The 20425-nt window shown below is 39.2% G+C and overlaps 1 pseudogene; it reads right to left on the reverse strand.

Annotated features, from left to right (window-relative positions):
* Positions 1-3123: 3123 nt before the first annotated feature.
* LOC121296047 lies at positions 3124-19823 on the reverse strand (annotated as a pseudogene).
* Positions 19824-20425: the final 602 nt, after the last annotated feature.

Raw genomic sequence — 20425 nt, forward strand, 5'->3', positions numbered from 1 at the left:
TTCAGGCAGTCATTGCCTAGAAACAATGTTTTGACGTTGTAAAATATTTCAGTCGGTCTACACTGAGAGTGCATATACATATTAAAGTTGAAACGACGATTACAGCCCAAAAACGAACCCGAGAAACAATAGAATGGAAATGAAGAACTTTGCGCCATCTGTTGTCCAAGACCACGTTGACTCGTGCTTGGGAAATTCAATGTTTTACTTTAGCAGTGATTGGAGATTTTATATAAAACATACTACTGTACTGCACGTTTTGACATTATTGTTCCTTCTTGGGTCACAGATTGGTGGGAGGAGTTTGGCCCCACTGCTAAAACTGGACAGCCATCAAGACCTTACACTCGTTCAAGTTTACACACATTGTACTGTTTGCTACATTCTTCCAGACCCCTAACGTGCAGTCTTCATTTTTGGAAAGATGAGCTTAAATGCTTGTGCATCATTTTTCCTTTTACATACATAAATACCGTTTAGGAATACCCACTGGCAACTTATTTTAATAGAATGTCTGATTCATATAGATTTTGAAAAAATGTAAGCTATGATAAAATAAATCAGGGAAAAAAAAGAAAAAAAATAAACACTTTGAAAAGGAATTGGTTTGGAGACTGACAAAAAGTCCAAAGCGCTACACAAAGGGGGGGTTGGGTGGTACCATGCCTGTAATTACCGTATATTAGAAGACTTAAGCTATGGCGCCCCCTTGTGGTTAAAGGCAACCATTTCTGTTAAAGGACATCACAACCTGTGGTCATCTTTTCACAGTAAAAAACAAAAAGAGACCACAGGGGGACCTAGTTTGAGGGAAATATGTTGTATCAAACCCGAAGTCTCCCCTGGTGTGCAGTGGCCTGAAACCTACTCTCCTGAAACCAAGTTCCAAGCTACAAAGTGGCTTCGTGTTCCCTCAGCTTAAGTGTCTGAATAAACATTTTAGATTTAAACTAATCACTCACAAGTCAATTTAAACGTGAACTCTTCTGCACCTTTTGAAGAAAACGGCAACATTAGCAAATTATGACAATACGTAGTTATTATGAAAAATGTTGTTTTCTGAGGACTGTCCTGTTTCACGACGCGTGCCCAGTAAACACAATTACTGCTGACCGCACGTCTCATCGATGACAATATCTATTGGCAGTTTTAAAGAGTTGTCCTACTTGGGATTTTTCGGTGGTCTGCACCCCCAACAAATCCAATTCTTAAAGCATTTAGCGCAGGGCTTTTCAAACTCAGTCCTGGGGACCCCCTGTGTCTGCTGGTTTTCGTTCCAGCCGAGCTCTCAATTACTTAACTAGACCCTTAATTGAACTGATAGTGTGCTTAATTAGACCTTTTTACTTGTTTTCAGCTCTTAAACAGTTGCAGAGTTCAAGTTACTTATCAAATATTATAGCTAACGAACTCTCCAACTGTTTAAGAGCTGAAAACAAGTAAAAAGGTCTAATTAAGCACATTACCAGTTCAATTAAGGGTCTAGTTAAGTAATTGAGAGCTCGGTTGAAACGAAAACCAACAACCACAGGCGGTCCCCAGGACCGAGTTTGAGAAGCCCTGATTTAACATGAAATATGACAAACTCTGTTATAGAACAGGTGCAGTGACTTTTTATTGTGCGGATTAACAATTGGCATCACGAAGATGCTGCAAAATGATCTGTTGATCTTGTACAGGTGTTGTGTCTCTTGGTGTCCCAGTTTGTGGCCTGTCATTGACAGTGTGTGTCTGGTTATATCATCTTGCCAGGTTAGAAATTGCTGGCTGTGAGCACCCATGACAGTGAGCCACAGTATGCTGCTTTAATCCTGCCTCCAACATGCCGATTGCAAGAAGGCGCTGCTATCTTGACAGGCATGGCTTTTTTTCCCTGTGATTTCTTTTATTCAAGCTTGCAATTCAACCGCTGAAATTACTCCATATGCTTCAGTCGTAGTCATTCAAGCGTGTCACGGTCAAGGATGAACGATCGAGTGATTTTAAAAGAAGCCAAAAACATTGTCAACATCCATCATTTTATATACATTATTTTTTTTCGAAAATAAATGTGTTCTAATAGTGATACGTTTCTTTTGATGCTCGGTATATAAATAAAAAGAATGTGGAATCTGACAGTACCATGCTTTACAAAAGCAAACATAGTCCGTTCTGGATTACCTGAAACATGAACGTCTACATCACGTTACCTCGATGCAGTAACAGTAGTATTATGAATTAAGAGCAAACCAACTTTGCTAGAAACAGCAGCAGTATTTTAAACCAAAACTGTTTGGATCAAGTGAATATAGTTCTGTGCCTTTTAAAAAGTTTTCTTCAGTAACTAAAAAAGGGATAAGATAAGGATAAGGATACTTGGTGTGATATTCCAAAAGGGGCGAAATAGTTTAAAACCTGATCTCATTAAAATCAGGTCAGGCCTGTTTTCAAAACTTTTATTAGGTGGTTTTATCTAAAGTACAAACAGCCTTTAATATTCCATTGTGTTTAGTGAATGTAAATATTAAAACAAATATTTTTCACTTATTTAGTTCCAGATTTAGTTAGTTCTACCATTGTCACATTTCCTCAACAGGAGTTACCGAGCTTTGAAAAAAAATATGTATTTGGCCCTGTGGCAAAGTGGTTGATTGTATACAGGTGCAGTGCATGACAGCAGCAGACAGAGGTAATTGTAATCCAGTTTTTAGAAATGTTTTATTTTGTATTTCCAGGTCTGGAAACCAAACAATAGTTTACCAATGTGTACAGCACAGGGTACAAGAACAGACAGTCCCAAATAATAAACAAATATCAGTCCCACTAATACCAACACGGTCACCAGTCCTGGGTACATGCAGTATTTGTGAAGGTGCAGTGTTGTCTGGTTTAGTGCTGGCCCTTGGTGACAGCTCCTGTTAACTGTCTGGTAACATACAAGACGAGACAATTGCATACAAACAAAACACTCATAATTTCAGTTTTCAATACACTTTTACTGTCCTCCTGGTTCTAACTCACTACAAAACAATGCAAAAGAACAGATTACGATTCTCCGTCCCCCTTATATGCTGTCACGCATGACCCCTTGGTAAACGAGTGCAGCTGCCTTTACAATCTGTGGCTGCTATGTTGTTTCCCTTCCGGGTCAATACGTTCTTGCAACCGAGTCTCGCCTTCTTCCAGACTGACGACTTACCGACCCGGGGAAAGAACCGTCATGCCAGCCCATTCAAAGAACTCTGTTCCCGCTGCTTAGAGCCCTCACAGGTTGGAAGGGAGATTTACAACCAAGATTCACTGTATTTCTGTCACAGGCCCTTAGTGTGAAATTTAGCCCCTTTGAAAAAAAAAAAAAAAAGTTTAAAAAAAATTAAAAATACAGTCCAGTGGTCCCTGTTGCTAAAAGCTTTCTACTCCAGCATGCGTTTGTGACAAAAATAAAAGGTTACAAATCTAGTCAGAAACAATAAAGCTTTGTGAAATAGATGCCTGTAAAAGGAATGCATTTTGACTAATAATGTGGACAATGCTACAATTACCTGTGCAATAATAACTTGTATTTCCCCCCAAACATTATGATATAATCCCACAGAAATGAAAAGGCTAGTAACTTTTGCATATTAAACCATCAACTGCAAAAAACCAACCTATAACAAATAGTAAAACTCTGTTTCTGCATGACAGCCTGGAAGAACTCTGTAAATATTCAACTTACTGTGAATGAATTGCACTATAGAAGTATTCCAATCCAACAATAAAGACTTTCACTTCTAATTTACAGTAGCTCTAATCCCCACCACGATTTGAAAAATTACCCTCTAGATAAAATTGAACACCTCACAAACCACAATAGAAAACTATGTTTATTAAATGACGGACATTTTTGGGAATACTGTATGGAAAAACTGCGGCATAGCAAGTTTTCACCACCATAACCCTCCCGTATTACGTGTCCTTAAAGGTTTAAAGAAAAGAATCCCTCAGCCCAGCCAGAGCAGCACTAAAGGGACTGTACTGTCTCTTGCCCCTCTCTGTGGTCACTGCTCGGTCTGGGGCTGGGGCTCCATGCTGCCCAGGAAGGGGGAGAAGGAGGAGCACACAGTGCGATTCATGAGTGGCTGCTGCAAGCAGAAGTTGTTCACCATGCTCTTCTGCTCCAGCTCGTCAGCAGATGTGAACAGCAGGCTGCGGAATACAGCCAACTAGAGAGAGAAAAGAAACTTATATCAAGAATTCAGGGCAATGTCATTTCATTCAGCAGATAGTGATTTTACATGGCTGCTCAGGAATTTCTCTGCATACTTTTCACACATGCAGGTTTTGCCATCTATTACCGAGTAATAATGAGGGACTGCATTGAAAGAAATACTGAATTGCACTGCAGGGTAATACAGGATATTTTATTTTTTACTTTTTAAAACCCAAGTCTAAAATCACAGTTCAGAGTACTAACCAATAGGATTTAGCTTGATTCTACATTCAGATCAGAGCATGTAGTATATTCTATTCCACAGCGCAAAAGAGGAATCTCAATAGGGTGTTCCAAGGTCAGGAATCATAAGCACAATTGTTAATATTGGTTTACAGGAGTGAAATATCTATAGCAAAGAGGTACATTCCAACTCGGCATAATACTGTATAGGATATGACTTTAATGTCTGATTTATGGGATGTCTGTAGATTAGAACTACACTCTGCACCTTCTCTACCACTGGATCACTTCACTGTATTCACTCTGGTCATCAGTATTGGGGTCTCATCTCTGGACAGATATTAAGCAGCATTTATACAGGAGTTGTCAGTTAGTTCATCCTGGTTCTTACCTGATCATGGCTGACTTCTACTGGCTTCTTCTTGATGATCCAGGTGACAGACTCTGCCAGAGGCGGGGTGGTCAGAGAGCCGGAGTAGGTCCAGTAATCCAGACAAGTGGGCAGCAAACAGCTGGGGTTAAAGCTGGTAAACTCGACAACGCTATCCTGAAAGAGCAGTGTTTTTAGTTTGTCATACTTTGGAGCCCCTGAGTAGCACACATCTTCGACTGCCTTACCCAAGGTAATGTGTAGCAGTGTTAGTTTACATTTCAGGAAACTAAACACATTTAAAGATATGGGAAGTGTTGGTAACCACACAGAATAACCCATATTAACAAACACCCTGTGACCAGGATGGCTTGCAGTGGTGACGTCAGACCAGAAATACAGACTCCAAACAGTGAGGAATGGTGGGAGAAAACTGAGCTGTGGTGCTCAGTATATTTAACAAAAATAAACAGTTTAACCAAAAACAAGACACAAACAAAAAGGCATGTTGGCCAAACAAATAATAAACAAGTATTGTGCTGGTTTTCAGCCAGCCCGTCTAGCAATTGTCTACTCTCTTCTATAGACTTGCGTCTCTCCTCTGACACACACAACCCTGAGCGCAGAGAGCTGCAGGCTTTTATATTCTGGTCGAGGGGTTAACTAACTATTAATTACCTTATTACCCCTTGACCACAGTCTGCATGAGATTAAATAAGTATGCGTGACTGTCAGCTAGTTAAATAATCAGTAGCCTGGTGGACGTCGTCTCGCTTGTCTGGCCAAACAATACATAATGATAATAATAATAATAATAATAATAATAAAATAATATTGGACGGCTTTCGTAGTCGCATTAACACAAATCATAATACAAAACAATAATAAACAAAGGGGCAGGACACTCTGCCACACACTCCCATAAGAGTTATAAATAAAGGACTTTATTAAACCTACAACACAGATGTGTATATGGAACAAATAAAACTACCCGACAGTATAGTTTGAACTGTAAACTATTAATATCCCGAAATATTAGACAGTTCAAGATTAGTGTTGATTTGCTGTGCTTTTATTATGGCATTACTTCAGAGTAAAATGATTTGCAGTCTTCACACGCCCATCCCAAAGCACTATTGTCTTGGTAGTATGTACATTCATTCATTCTCTTCCTACCTTGTGTCTCACAACAGGCAGGGCATCCACCAGTTTCTGCAGTCCTTCATGTCTTTTTCCAATCTGCAAAAAAAACAAACATGGATTGTAATTAACCAATGGATGATTAACACAGATGTATGTACAACTGGATGTTTGTCTAGATGTGGCTGTCCCCTCTCACAGGGAGGATCACAGAAAAAAAAGTGCCACTTAAATATGATTAGCCTTTCCCCAAGCTCCCTCAAAAAAGATAAATCCACTTCTGGAACATTCTGTTACTTGTATTGTGTTCATAAAATGATAAACAGCCGTGTGACAGGGTAGGCTTGAGGGGCAGTGTGGTGATGTCACAGACCACGAAGCAGTACACAGTAGACAGAGGTACGGGGCTGAAACTGTGTGGCAGCGCAATATACTTATTGATAAAGTAAAAACAAAAACTTTCAGAAACAGAAAATAAACTGTCACACGGGCCAAAGTAAAACAGAACAAAAAAACCCAAAAACTTCAAAAACAGAGCGAGTACCTACAAGGTCTCAGAGTTGGTAGCAACTGTTTGTCTCTCTTACACACAGTATCTTTCCACAATCCTCCTCTTAGCTCTCACCAAACCTAATGAGCCAAGGCTTTTATATCCTGTGGCTGGAGCCTTAATTACCCATTGACCAAACAATTACCTTATTAAGGCTCCAGCCACATTCCCACAGGATTATTTAAGGATGGGGAAGTAACTCCAGCCTTGCCAAATAACAATAACGCCAGCTTTTCACCGGCCACATAATAATAAACGGCTATGCATAGTGACACAGATATTCTTTATAATAAAACACAAAATGGATTATATGTACAAAATAATAATGAAAATAATAAAACTACAATACAGCTCATTTTTACATACATTTTATAGCTGCCATCTGTTTTCAAAGTGAATTCAATATTACATTTCAAAATTATTATGAACAAGGAACACCTGTGAGCTTGTTTTTAAAAATCAATTAAGGAAATGTATGTATTAATTTATCACCCACAAGTGTTATGAAATCTAGAATAATAAAAACTTGAAACAGTTCAAATTAACTTACCTTTAAAAACACTGCTACCACTGCTAGCCCATCACATTCCATTACAGCTTCTTCAAAGCTTTTGTATTTGCTTGAATTTCAGTGTACTAAATGGAGCTGAAATATAGAATATAAAGTCCAGTTTATATAATGATCTAGATAAGGTCATCATTAGCCAATCAGAGTACATAACAATACACCATGAGGATGCTTTGTCAGAACACAGTTCAAAATCACACAGGTTATATTGGCAGAGTTTAAACTAAATGCGGAACAGAAACAATGGACACCTGAAGCACATTCTGATGGAGATGTAGTCTATATCACTTATTAAAATGTATTAAAAGGTTCCCATGGCTTTTACATTTATATTGATCTGCAGGGATGCTGCCACACACCTCAGCAGGGAAGCGCGTCCCGTCGATAGTGTGTTCGGAGCCCACAGCATTGTTCTCCCCCCAGTGGAAATGGAACTGGCACAGCCTGCACTGGTTCCGCAGAGGACCGCCACTCAAAGCTGAAATCAGAAGCAGGAACATTTACCAAATGTGATTGTATCCCTGCTAACCCATACAGTAATTGCTGCAACATCTCCTGGAAAGGTTTAAAAAGAAACAAACACAATGAAACAAAGTACGACAGAGTGTTATCAAAGACAGACAGATGGTTCCTGAAATAGTCTTCCATTGATAAACAGTTCAACCAACAAGGTTATAATAGAGTTTAAACCATTCAGTAAGTTTATATAACAGCAAATCAACTAATAAATGTATTAAGAAAAGGAATACCCCAGTTCCTTGATTACTGAATATAAATCGTGGGATTCTAAAAGGCATGGTACATGGGTAGTATTTCACAAATCACATAATAAAAAAAGTACATGAAAGAGTGAAAAGAGAAACAAAGGAATTTTGTGGGACAGCGCAGCTTTAAACAAAATGCGTCGATAGCTGAAGACTGCTAACAATTTCAAGACAAGTCAGCTTTGCAGATCTAGAATTGCACAAGAATTGTACTTGTCCTCATATAGTGCTTCCAGGTTGAAAAGACGGCAAACTGAAATACCCAGACTGTCAGCATATATGAATAGTGTTGGTGGATTTGCTTTAGAAGTAGATATACTCAGATAATATTTTTTTAATTTACTTTTAAAATCACCCATGTCTACACATCACTCTTTCTAGTTCCCAAACTAAGCAGGTCATATACCTGCTCCAACATCCTCTAAATTAGATTTTTTTGTAGTTTACAGCCAAAAGGACAATAGGAACTAAAACTTCCCCATGCTAACCCCTTTAGTGCACAGTACACATTATGGAAAACTAAAAGTTGAAATATTAAATCTTGTCCCAGGTTTCTAATAAAAACTGCACATAAGACTAAACTGTAGAAGAATGTAGTAAAGAGAGACCAAGACATGGTACATTAAATTTTCAGCAGTCGACAAAATCGTCTGGTTTCCAAAAAGTACTCATCAAAACAGCCAATTTAACAGGCAACAGTGCAGTTACAGGGAGGCCAGTAAACTAGCAGAGCATTGCAGGTTACACTCCTACACTAATAGTTGCTAAGAATTTAGTACACTACTACAACCCACACCAAAGTTTATAACTATGACCAGTCATCCTTAATTTACTGCGCAGATTCCCCAAAACAACAATACAACTGTAATTTAAGGTGTTGTGCTATTTTTCAGTGATGTAACTACCCACCTCCCCTTTTCACAACTTCTTCCACTTCATAATGGGATGTTATGCATTGGTTACGACTTTGAAATACAAGAAATACAAATGCTGGGTATACAGTATACAAATACAGCAGACGAACAGCTTGCACAATCTGGCTTATAGAACAGATGTTATTAAAATTAACTAAATAAATAAATACATGTACTAGTATCTTTGAGAGGAACTAGAAACCTCAACCAAGAGCACATTTCAGATTCTAAGAATTCCACCTTGTAATTAGAATAATGTTCTTTGCATGTACAATAGTGGTGTTAATACAAATAACAAAAGATAAAGGAGTCATTTTAAATTCTGATTACAGGGCATAATCTCAGAAATGCCTTTCCTTTGCAGTGTTTTTTTTTCCCCCTTTGTAAAGTTCATTCAAAATAAACTGTGCCAAGGGGAACAGAAAAGTGGCGTGACTGTAAAAGATACCACATCAGATAGGGCACACTGAAAGCCCCTTTATTTGAATACTGCTTTAAGCTGGGGAGTACCACAGGCTTGTGGGAATCTGGCAGACGGGCAGATACAACCCATTAATGCCAAAGGCTTAGAAAAGCACCAACTCAGCAGAAACAAAGAATAAAACATGAACCTATTCAAACACAGCTGCAAGGCAACAATGAAATGTGATCAGTGAGGAAATACATTAGAACTATCTGTTGCTTACTGTGTTACAAATATAAAACTGTGCAGCAATTCCGTGGTTATACATTTACCCCTTTTTTTATGGATCATTTTTAAAATTTGACAGATTTTTTATACCTACAAACAACCAACCCTTTACTGTTTCAAACATCTGCATCACTTGTAAGAAAAACTTAAACTATGTATACTTTATAACAATATTAACCAAATCCATTATATCCTCCCAAGACCAAGGCTATGTTTTTTGGTATAATGTTACAATTTTTTGGAATTCTGCATGTTGGAGACACAAATTCAGATTTTCTTAAAAATAAAATGTATTTACAAAACCACTGTGTTCAGAATGTTGTCTATCAGGACCACATCAGATGAAAAACATCAATCAAAGACTTAAATAAGTCCAGCCTTACAACAAAGGAAATAATGCACATTAAAAGCTTTGTGTGTGGAAACATTTAAAGCAGCATTCTTTGCTTATTCCAAAAAAAAAAAAAAAAGCTTTGTTTAACACATTAAACAAAGCTTTTGCACTATTGCTTGCTTTTTGGGTAATCTGTCTTGCCATGTTGTAGTACAGGATCTGACACTTCATACAAATTTTAGAATGGACCATTTGCCTTATGTATGAAAACTTTTGAAGCAATCTCTGCATTTATTCAGACACAGGGAAACCATACACTTTATGCATCAAACTTCAGATCTTTCAGCCTGGATTTCTGCATCTTTGAAAGGTTTTTACATCTCCAAGTAACCTTCCAAAACCTGTCTTGCCTTCCAAAAATGATCTCGTTTGCATGCATCTTCTCCTGTTTCTGGTCATTGTGTTTGCAATAAGTGGCATCTCTGTTCTTCTATTAATAATAATGATAATAATAATAACAATAACAATAACAATAACAACTTTAGCAGATGCCATCATCCAGAGTGACTTTTAATTGTTATAAAGTATCGCATTACAGAATATCATAATACAGATAAGAGCAAAATAAAGAATACAGTAAGGTATAAGTAAGAGCAAGTTTAACTAAGTGCAGTTATAACTTATAATAAATATCTGCTTTTATGAGTCCAGTAAGAACAAGTAATAAGTATGAAACTTGGATGAGAATGATTTCCCAATAACAGCAAATACAAAAAAGAGGAGTACAGTTGCCTATATGAGTAAAATCAAATACAAGATACAGTTATAGTTAGGAGCAGCAAGGTATAGAGCAGTTCGGTGCAAGTACAAGCTGATGCAAGAACTGGTACAATTGGGTGCCATATAGTCCAGTATAGCTGAGAGTTGAGGTTTACAGATGCTGTCTGAACAGGTGTGTCTTGAGGAGGCGCCGGAAGGTGGTCAGGGACTGAGCAGTCCTGATATGCGTGGGTAAGTCGTTCCATCACTGAGGAGCAAGGGTGGAGAAGGAGCGGGCTCTGGAAGCGGGAGAGCGGAGAGGGGGTAGAGATAGTCTGAAGGGTGTAGGGAGAAATGATAGTCTGGACATAGGACAAAGCATAAAGGTCAAGACAACGATAGGCGAGTACAAGAGTTTTGAATTGGAGCCAGTGCAGACAGCAGAGTAGCTGTGTACCATGGGAGAAACGAGGAAGGGAAAAGACAAGGTGAGCAGCAGAGGTTTGGATGAGCTGGAGTGGATGGGTAGCAGAGGCAGGAAAGCCGGCCAGGAGGGAGTTGCAGTAGTCGAGGCAGGTCAGTACGAGGGCCTGAACTATAAGCTGCGTGGAGTAACACCGTGTAACAATTTTTTTTTTTTTTTTTTTGTTCCTGGGTAGTAAGTGTTATTTCCTAATTGCTTATGCCTCAAAAGTATAGAAAATGGCTATTATTCCCCACAAACTTTGCTTTTGTGACCAGGACAGTGATATTTCAAAATATCACTATCTCCAATGGGAAAACGGGCAAATGTGTGTCTTTTCGTTCACATAAAGTCAGAAAAAAACAACATATGAATCCAAATTAACATGTATTTATACTAAAGTAATACAAAAATGACTACAAAAAATTTAGAAGAGAGTAGTTTTTTGAGATTTATGATTATACTGTAAATTTACTGTATAATCGTAAATCTCGAAAAACTACTTACTTCTAAATCTTTTGTAGTCATTTGCCCGTTTTCCCATTGGAAATAGTAATATTTTGAAATATCACTGTCCTGGTCACAAAAGCAAAGTTTGTGGGGAATAACAGCCATTTTCTATACTTTTGAGGCATAAGCAATTAGGAAATAACACTTACTACCCAGGAACAAAAGTTGTGTTACATCAGTGTAATCAGTGAGGAAGGGGCAAAGTCTACGTATGTTGCTCAGGTAGAAGAGTAGGAGAGAGAGGGTTATATAGCCCAATACATCTGAATCCACGGTTACTCATTTTCTCATTTCAGCTGCTGTGCGTTGGAGGCTTTTGTGGTGGTTTTTCAAAGTAAACTACGTTTGTCTTTTCAGCCAGAGTTTTGAAAATTTCTGAAGGAAAGTATTTTTCAAAACACTAAATTCTCTTTGAACTTTAACTGCAGCTGGAATGCGCACCTGTGGGTGGAATGGTTCTATTAAATGTGAAGGTATCCTGCTTCCTCCACCACACATTATGAGTAGGAGTAGATGCTCTCCTCAGGTTCCATTGCATCATGGATTGACAGCCCATCTGAACTGGAATCACAACAATTATTATTGCCCTTTGGAGCAGAAGATCATCAGATAATTCAACATCAGAATCATCTGTTAAAGTTATCTAAAAGCATTACTAATTGTCATTCATCTGCCATAGAAAGCTCTACACTAGAAGGTCCTGAAACAAAAATAAAGAAATAAATGTATTAATATACCAATGTAAGAGATGGTACCATTATGAAATACGAACATTTTTATGAGAAAAAATAAGTTTCATTTATATTAAATTACACAAATATGAAAACAAGTATACAAATTACTTCAATCAACCTCAATCCCATTTAAACTAAATTCAAATTAAAACTAAATAGGCTCTAACATAACAGAAGATAAAACGAGTCTATAGACCAGTTTGTAGTCCTATGGTACATTAACTACACTGCACTCATTGAAAAACGTAGTGCAGAAGTTTAAATTAAACACTTACATTTGATTTAAATATTGATTTGAATCTGTAAGCCTTTATAAGCATAAAAATGTGATTTTTATAAAGTCCTAAAAGTAAGGCACATTTTAAACATACCTGCTCCAAAATGACGAATCCCATTCTGGTTCAAGCATTTTAAACTTCTGCACTTCAGTCCTACAAAAAGACACGCAATACCGCAAAACAGCCTATAGATGCCGCCAAAAACATTAAAGTATATTGTACAGGACGTTGCATTTCTGTTTAAACAAGTATAATATTTTTTACGTGTAGTTTGTTCTGTACAGTATACTGTATGAGAGGGTCGCAAGAAGATACATGCTATTGCCTACTTATTTTCTTATTACTTTTACTCCTTTCAAGTGACCGTTGATCCAAAAACTTGAACTTTATAAAGTTGTTAGATAATGGGACAAGAGTAGACCTGAGCCAGAACATGTTTGTACTTTTGCATGTTTTGTTATATATATATATGAGCCACCTCACAGAACAACCAGCAGGAGGTGCTCGTGGCAGGCTGAAACTAAGCCGGTCCACACAGCATGGGACAGCTGGAACAATCCTTGGCTAGCTTGGAATCAGCCTGCCATCAGTTTGAGGAGTTAATTGAATGATAGGCAACAGGTGTTGCTAGTATAGGACAGAGCATTGGCTTATTAATGAGTAATTGCCTCGTTTGGCCAGCACCTGTGGATAATCTGGGCCACAATAGAGATCCTTTATAAAAGGTTTAGTTTGCTGTGTTGAGGGGAAGGTTTGGATTGTCTGTACAGAGTGGTGAAAATCCAGATAAATGTGGAAGTATCTCATTGGAAGCGAAGTACTGGAGATATGGTGAATGAACAGGAGCCCGTGGTCACTGTGGCAAGACTACTGAGAACCGTTTGTGTTTTGTTTGTTTTTTTACTTTTGGAAAAAGACCTGCCTCCAGTTGATTTATTTATTTATTGGTTCTGTTTGTTTGTTTGCAATTCTTTTCTTTTGGACCCTTTGTTGCAGCAGAGCTGCTATTAAAAGAATACTATCTTTGAAGCTTTGTTGTCCGTATCCTCTGTGTGCAACCAACACGCCACTGTGTGTGTGTGTGTGTGTGTGTGTGTGTATATAGACACACACACACACACACACACACACACACACACACACACACTGGTTTAAATCGGAACACAAGTTTAGTACAGCAAGTAGCTCGACAAGTAAGAGCGTACCCCAGGCCTATGCCATGTGTTTCTCAGAATGCACCAATAAGGAATTGTCGCTTACTTGATTTGTCTGTGGAGTCCTCAAACTCCACAAGGAAGGAGTAACCATTGTTCCAGATCTGTGTGCAGGTGCTGGGGTCGTAGCAGATCTTCAGCGGCTTGAGGTGGGGATCGTGCAGGCTATCCCGCAGGGTGATGTTGATGGGAGACTGATGACTTCCACCAGGAACTGAGAGTGGGGACTGCCACACAGGGTGCACTGCAATACACATGAGGAAAACCCCACATTAAGGATTGGGAATATGGCCCCTTATGGTCAGTTCAGCTTACAGCACACCAATTAAAGTCGATTTGGCTAGAGCTGGTATGAGAAATAGAAGTTAACTGTATTAAACTAGCAAAAAAAAACTACACAGAACTGGTTACATTTTCCTTCCAAAAACGTAGCTATTTCGTGCTAGGTTCATATTGGTACACTTACTGCTTTGAGAAATCTACCTTTGCACCTGCTTCAAAATATGTCCAAAGGCGGCATTCTATACTATAGACAGGGAAACAGCGTATAAAGTAGATACAGGTGTAGGTGAAGAATCAGACTGAACCAGACATGTGTAATTGTTGAAATGTTATCAACACATTACTGTATCTCTCAGTTAACCTGCTGACATGAATCAGTTTTTTATGAGGGAAACACTGCAGGCAAGTATAGTTAACCCTTTACTGTAATTGCACACACGGTCATAGCAATAATGTTTATGGCTCTAGTCTCATGACTACAAAACATTGTGAATTTTGAAAGATACACTTAATTTAGGGTTGCATTACATTACAAGTAGAGATTGAGGTTTATTTATTATACATTTTTTTGGCAAGACATTGCCGATTGTATTATTTGCTATTACCCAACAGTACGGTATGTGCCACTTTCATTTTTCAGAGTTGGATGAACACGTGAATGAAAAGAAAGGAACATTTCTTGTCCAGTACTTCTCTTTCATCTCAATTTTTGCAAGCCCGTATTCCTCACCTCACTTTTTGTACACAGCCCTGTAACCAGACACCTGCTCCCTTTACATTGCACCACCCCATCCCCCCAATATAAATAAACCACAGCCCACCATATACAATTTTATATATCTATCTATCAGTATATCTACATATACACACACATCCATCAGAGATGGAAATAAGACATAAGCAAAGGGGTTTAACCCATTCCAGTTTTTACCACGAGCTTGATTAGCCCCAGTGTGAGCAAGTTCATGGTCTTATTAAACTTATACTACTAAAACCAAGAATGGATCAAACTTCCATGCAATGGTCTTCATCCCCGATTATATGTACAGGCTAACTTCACTATAACGAACCCTTCTTATAATGAACACCCGTTTTTAACGATCTCAACAGAAATAACCAATTTTTTCAATGCAAGTTTTAGAACAAATCGCGTACAGGATCGACCCTTATACAATGATCTCAGTACTGACTAACACTGAGCTTTCTCCAGTGTGTTATTCTCTCAGTGAAAACAAAAACCATGGTTGACTAATTCAGAGAGAATGCTAATTCAAAAATGACCTATTGTAGTACAAATCATGCATGATGAATGCAATCGTTGGCTGTCAGTCATCTTCACACAAACTGCAACCAGGCAACGGGCGTGAGGAGCAATCTACGCTGGATAGTCCCCCCCCCCCCAAGAGAAAAGACATGTAATTACTGCAGCATGTATATTTACATGCTTCCCCTTTTCATTTATTTACTGTTTACGTTTAAACATACCTGTAGCAGGGTGATTGGCCTACACAGGGGGAAATTAGTGTTGGTGTAATTTATTCATGAGAGAAAGTTATGCAACACCCAATGCCCTCATGTGAAAAAGTAATCGCCCCCTTAGACTCAATAACTGGTTACGCCACCTTTAGCAGTAATATCGGCAACCAAGCGCTTCCTATAGTTATTGATCAGTCTCTCACAGCGCCCTGGAAGAATTCTGGCCCACTCTTTCATGCAGAACTGCTTCAACTCAGTGACATTTGCGGGTTTTCGAGCATAAACTACTGGTTTCAGGTCCTGCCACAACATCTCAATGGGGTTTATCTAGATTTTGACTAGACCATTCCAAAACTTTACATTTCTTGTTCTTCAACCATTCTGATGTAGACTTGCTTGTGTGTTTTGGATCATTGTCTTGCTGCATGACCCAGCTGCACTTCAGCTTCAGCTTACAGAGGGCCTGACATTCTCTTGTAGAATTCTTTGATACAAAGCAGAATTCATGGTTCCTTCAATGATGGCAAGTCATCCAGGTCCTGATGCAGCAAAGCATCCCCAAATCATGACACTACCACCACCATGCTTGATCATTGGTATGAGGTTCTTGCTGTGGAATGCAGCGTTTGGTTTTCACCAGACATAACAGGGCCCATGTTGGCCAAAAAGTTCCACTTTTGACTCATCTGTCCATAGAACACTGTTCCAGAACTCTTAAGGATCATCCAGGTGCTTTTTGGCAAACCTGAGACGAGCATTCATGTTCTTCTTAGTGAGCAGTGGTTTCTGCCTTGCTACTCTGCCACGAATCCCATTTTTGCCCAGTGTCTTTCTGATGGTGGAGTCATGAACACTGACCTTAGCCGAGGCAAGAGAGGCCTGCAGATCCCTCAATGTTGTTCTAGGGTTCTTTGTGACTTCCTGGACGATTTTACGCCTTGCTCTTGGAGAGATTTTGGCGGGATGGCTACTCCTGGGAAGATTCATTACTGTCCCAAACTTTCTCCATTTGGACAATATGGCTTGGACTGTGTTTTGGTGGAGCCCCATAGCCTTAGAAATAGCTTTGTAACCCTTTCCAGACTGATAGGCATCAACAGCTTTTTCCCCCCCAGAGTTCTTCAGGAATTTCTTTTGATCGTGGCATGATGTGCTTCTAGAACCTGTGTGCTAACAACTTCACTGTGATGGTAAAGGCCAAATTTAGTCAGATTTTTATTGGGTAGGGCTGGCCCAAAATCAGGCCTGATTGTTAACCAAAGTATTGAATAGCTGACCCTAATTAACCCTTTAACTGGGTTGAGTTAACTGGGGGGGGGGAGACTGGCAATAACTTTTTCACACCTGAAGATTGCATGTTTGATTACCTTGCACACTAAACAAATGAAAGAAGCACCAAACTGTGGTGCCATTTTTTCTCTCAGACTCCCTGTATATACTACTACAACCCACAAAAAGATCTGACCAAATTCCATGAGAAAAATGTGCAAAAATGCAGAAAATCAGACAGGGGGCAAATACTTTTTCAGGGCACTATATGTTTGATCAAATGATTGTTTACAGATGGGCACTCTATTGAGAGTTGCTGTCTGCTAGGTTTGGTTGAGAGGAAGGGCAGAGAGTGATTAGCTGTGCCAGTCCTCAATCAGCAGGTGGGCGGGTGTTGTGTGAAATTTAATTACTTTAAATTTAAAAGGAAGTTGATGTGGAAGTAAATAAGGCAATTACGTCACAGAGTAATTTTAAAAGGTCCTTTATTATTTCACACACACACAAACACACACGCAGTTACATACACAGATGCTATACTGCGAATAACGATATCCCTAATGGGACATAACCCAACAAGGTTACATACAAAGATTATATTAATCACAGATCAATACAATCCATGAGACGCAACTGAACTAATTCTTACCCTTCCAAGCGGATCGGGAGAGCCCTTCGACCCTGGTAAGAGAAAGCAGCTGTCTCCAAGAAATTACCGAGCAGGACTGCGCGCTAATCCTCACGGCTGACTCTCATCAGAGCAGAGGAGAACCCCGTCCTTTATAACTTACCAAGTTAGGCTTTTGCATGCGAGAGAGTAATTGGCCAGATCACTCCCTCGAGGCTCGGCCCTCTTAATAAAATTCCTTTCCCTAGAACATTCTAACCAAAACAAGTTACGAGAGATGACTTATTTTAGGAAAGGGAATCTTTACGGGATGGCCCTGTTGAATAAGCTTGCCTGTCCATGGTTTTTTCTAATACCCAAAACAAATTTTTAGAGCCCGTTCCCGTTATTACAGGCGGGTCTCCCAGTGCTTTCGGGTAACCCAGTACTAGCATGCTACACTAGGTTTTTTGTAGTGGAGGAGAGCGTCCACCCATTGAACTACAGCTACGCAAGGTGTCTTTGACGTCGAACTGCCCTCAAATTTTAAACGTAAACTGAAGGCAATGCCCAGCCAAAGCGTTGGGAAAGAAGCGTTTTTTGTCGTATGACTATCGGGTCGGTTAAGTATACTTAGTTTAGGGGATAGTGATCCCATCCCCAATAACGTATATCTGTTTTGTGTTTAATAAATCCTGTGCGCATGTGCCGGTGTTTCAACTCCAACTCTCTCTGTCTTGCAATGCGGTTACCCACACATGTGACACGAGTACCTTCTCACAATACCATTTAAATGTTGATCAATGTGAAGGAATCTTCATAAAAAGTACTATATATTGATGTTCAATTCAAATTTTCCATTTTGTCATTATTCTGAAACAGAAAAATGCCAAACCCTATTATAATGAACACCATGATATAATTAAGTGATAGAGCCTGTCGATACAGGCTCTACCGTGTGGTAGATGACCGCGACTGGAGTTATGCGTCCCAAGCTGTAGGCGAGGGCGCTAACGAAAGTCAAGGTAATTTACCACACAGTAGTGCCCGCATCGAGAGGGCTCTACCGCTATTAGAAAACTATTTATTTCTTTATTTTCTCTTTAAAAAAAAAAAAGTTTGGCGCAAACCCAACACATCACCCAAAGAACATCATAGATACTGTGAAGCACGGTGGTGGCAGCATCATGTTATGTGGATGTTTCTCATCAGCAGGGACTGGGGCACTTGTCAGGATAGAAGGGAAAATGAATGGAGCAAAGTACACAGAAATCCTTGAGGAAAACCTGCTGCCCTCTGCAAGAAAGCTGAAACTGGGATGGAGTTCACCTTTTAGCATGACAACGACCCAAAGCACACAGCCAAAGCTACACTGGAGTGGCTATGGAACAAAAAGACAAATGTCCTTGAGTGGCCCAGTCAGAGCCCCGACCTAAATCCAATCAAAAATTTGTGGCATGACTTGAAGATTGCTGTCCATCAATGCTTCCCAAGGAACTTGACAGAGCTTGAACAGTTTTGTAAAGAAGAATGGTCAGATATTGCCAAATCTAGGTATGCAAAGTTGGTAGAGACCTATCCCAATAGATGTACATTTAAACATGTATTTATTGTGTGTTTCACCAACGATTTTTCCTCTGCTTTGTAATCTCGTGTTTAACTGAAATAGCTCTATTACTAACTTGAGTGCGTTAATTTCTGCGCATGCTTAGGACATGCTGAAGCTAATAATAGGTCTCAGAGTGTCATAAGCATGCATGGAAAATAACACATTATCTGGTTTATTTTTTGAGGACCCCTTGAAACCTCCTCCAGGCCCCATGATCTATGAAAAGGTAATATCAACTACCTGTATACACATTGAAAAACAAAAAACAAAAAACAAAAAACAAACCTAGAGACATGGCAATAATATTAGTGCGAGACTCGGTCAGTAAACTGTATCTTCTGCAACAATAAAACACTGACAGAAGTATACAGTGTAACGCGTTTCAAAGTATAACAGTTAACAAATATCAACATGTAACTCCCAAATCCATACACAAAGATACAATGAAACGTAGTAAAACGAAACGATGATGTACACTAATGCACGCAAATGCTGCCTAATAGTTATGCTTCGTTTCATAACCCATAAACTGCTACTTTAGCCGATAATATGTAGGTTTTTTCCATGGGTTTTAAAAAGGACAGCGACTTACTTTGATGCCCGAGTTTGTAGGAACATCCAGCCAGACTGCACTTCCTCACAGGCGTCCAGCGATGAACTGTTAAGTTTCTCCTCAGGTGTTTGGCTAAGGGAGCCAGAATCACTTGAAATGTAACCATAGCTAAAAATAATAGCGGTTCAGTAGTTTCTTTTCTGTGAAGTTGTGGTACAGCCATAGAAGCAAGCAAAGGCACTGGGCATAAATGACGGCAAATATCTTTCCCCACACCGACACACGAGATTGCAATTTTAACAACACAGACACCCAGTCGAGGACAGTTTCAGGAAAATAAATGATTGGTGTCAAATTTCAGTCCCTCCTACCCTTATAATCTAGGGCTCTGTTTTATGTTATTGGCTACCAGGGCCAAACTAGGCGGGCCTCTCTATGAGTGCACCAACAACATGTTAGCGACAGCAGGCATGCAGAGCCTGTGATGGGCGTCTGGTGAGGGACGCTTTTTGCAGTAATTTTTTGTTTTGAATGTAGAATTTGTACCTGCACATCTGTATCGTTTCATGTCGTGTGTGCATTTCATTGGGTTTAACTGTTTTCGTCCGTTAAAATGTAACACTCCAAAAAACTTGTTTGTGTTGTATTGCAACCAGCCTTTTTCTTTCAAGATGTGTAGCAGAGTTTTCAAACTAGATCCAGCAGAATCGCATGTCTGTTTAGTTTACTTCACACATGACATAAGCTTAAATGTGCAAGGAGGCAGTGATTCTGCTTATTATGTTACAGGCAGTAGACCACCTGTGTATTGTTATTTTCAGGTAGGCGGTAGAAAGTGGCTTGCTTGCCCATCCTTAAACAAGAAGAAAGCAGGGAATCGCCCACCATTCACCTCTGGTACCTTATGCTATTTTTGGTCTTTTATA

Source organism: Polyodon spathula, chromosome 21 (genome assembly GCF_017654505.1).
Source record: "Polyodon spathula isolate WHYD16114869_AA chromosome 21, ASM1765450v1, whole genome shotgun sequence".
In the NCBI taxonomy this organism is placed as follows: Eukaryota; Metazoa; Chordata; class Actinopteri; order Acipenseriformes; family Polyodontidae; genus Polyodon; species Polyodon spathula.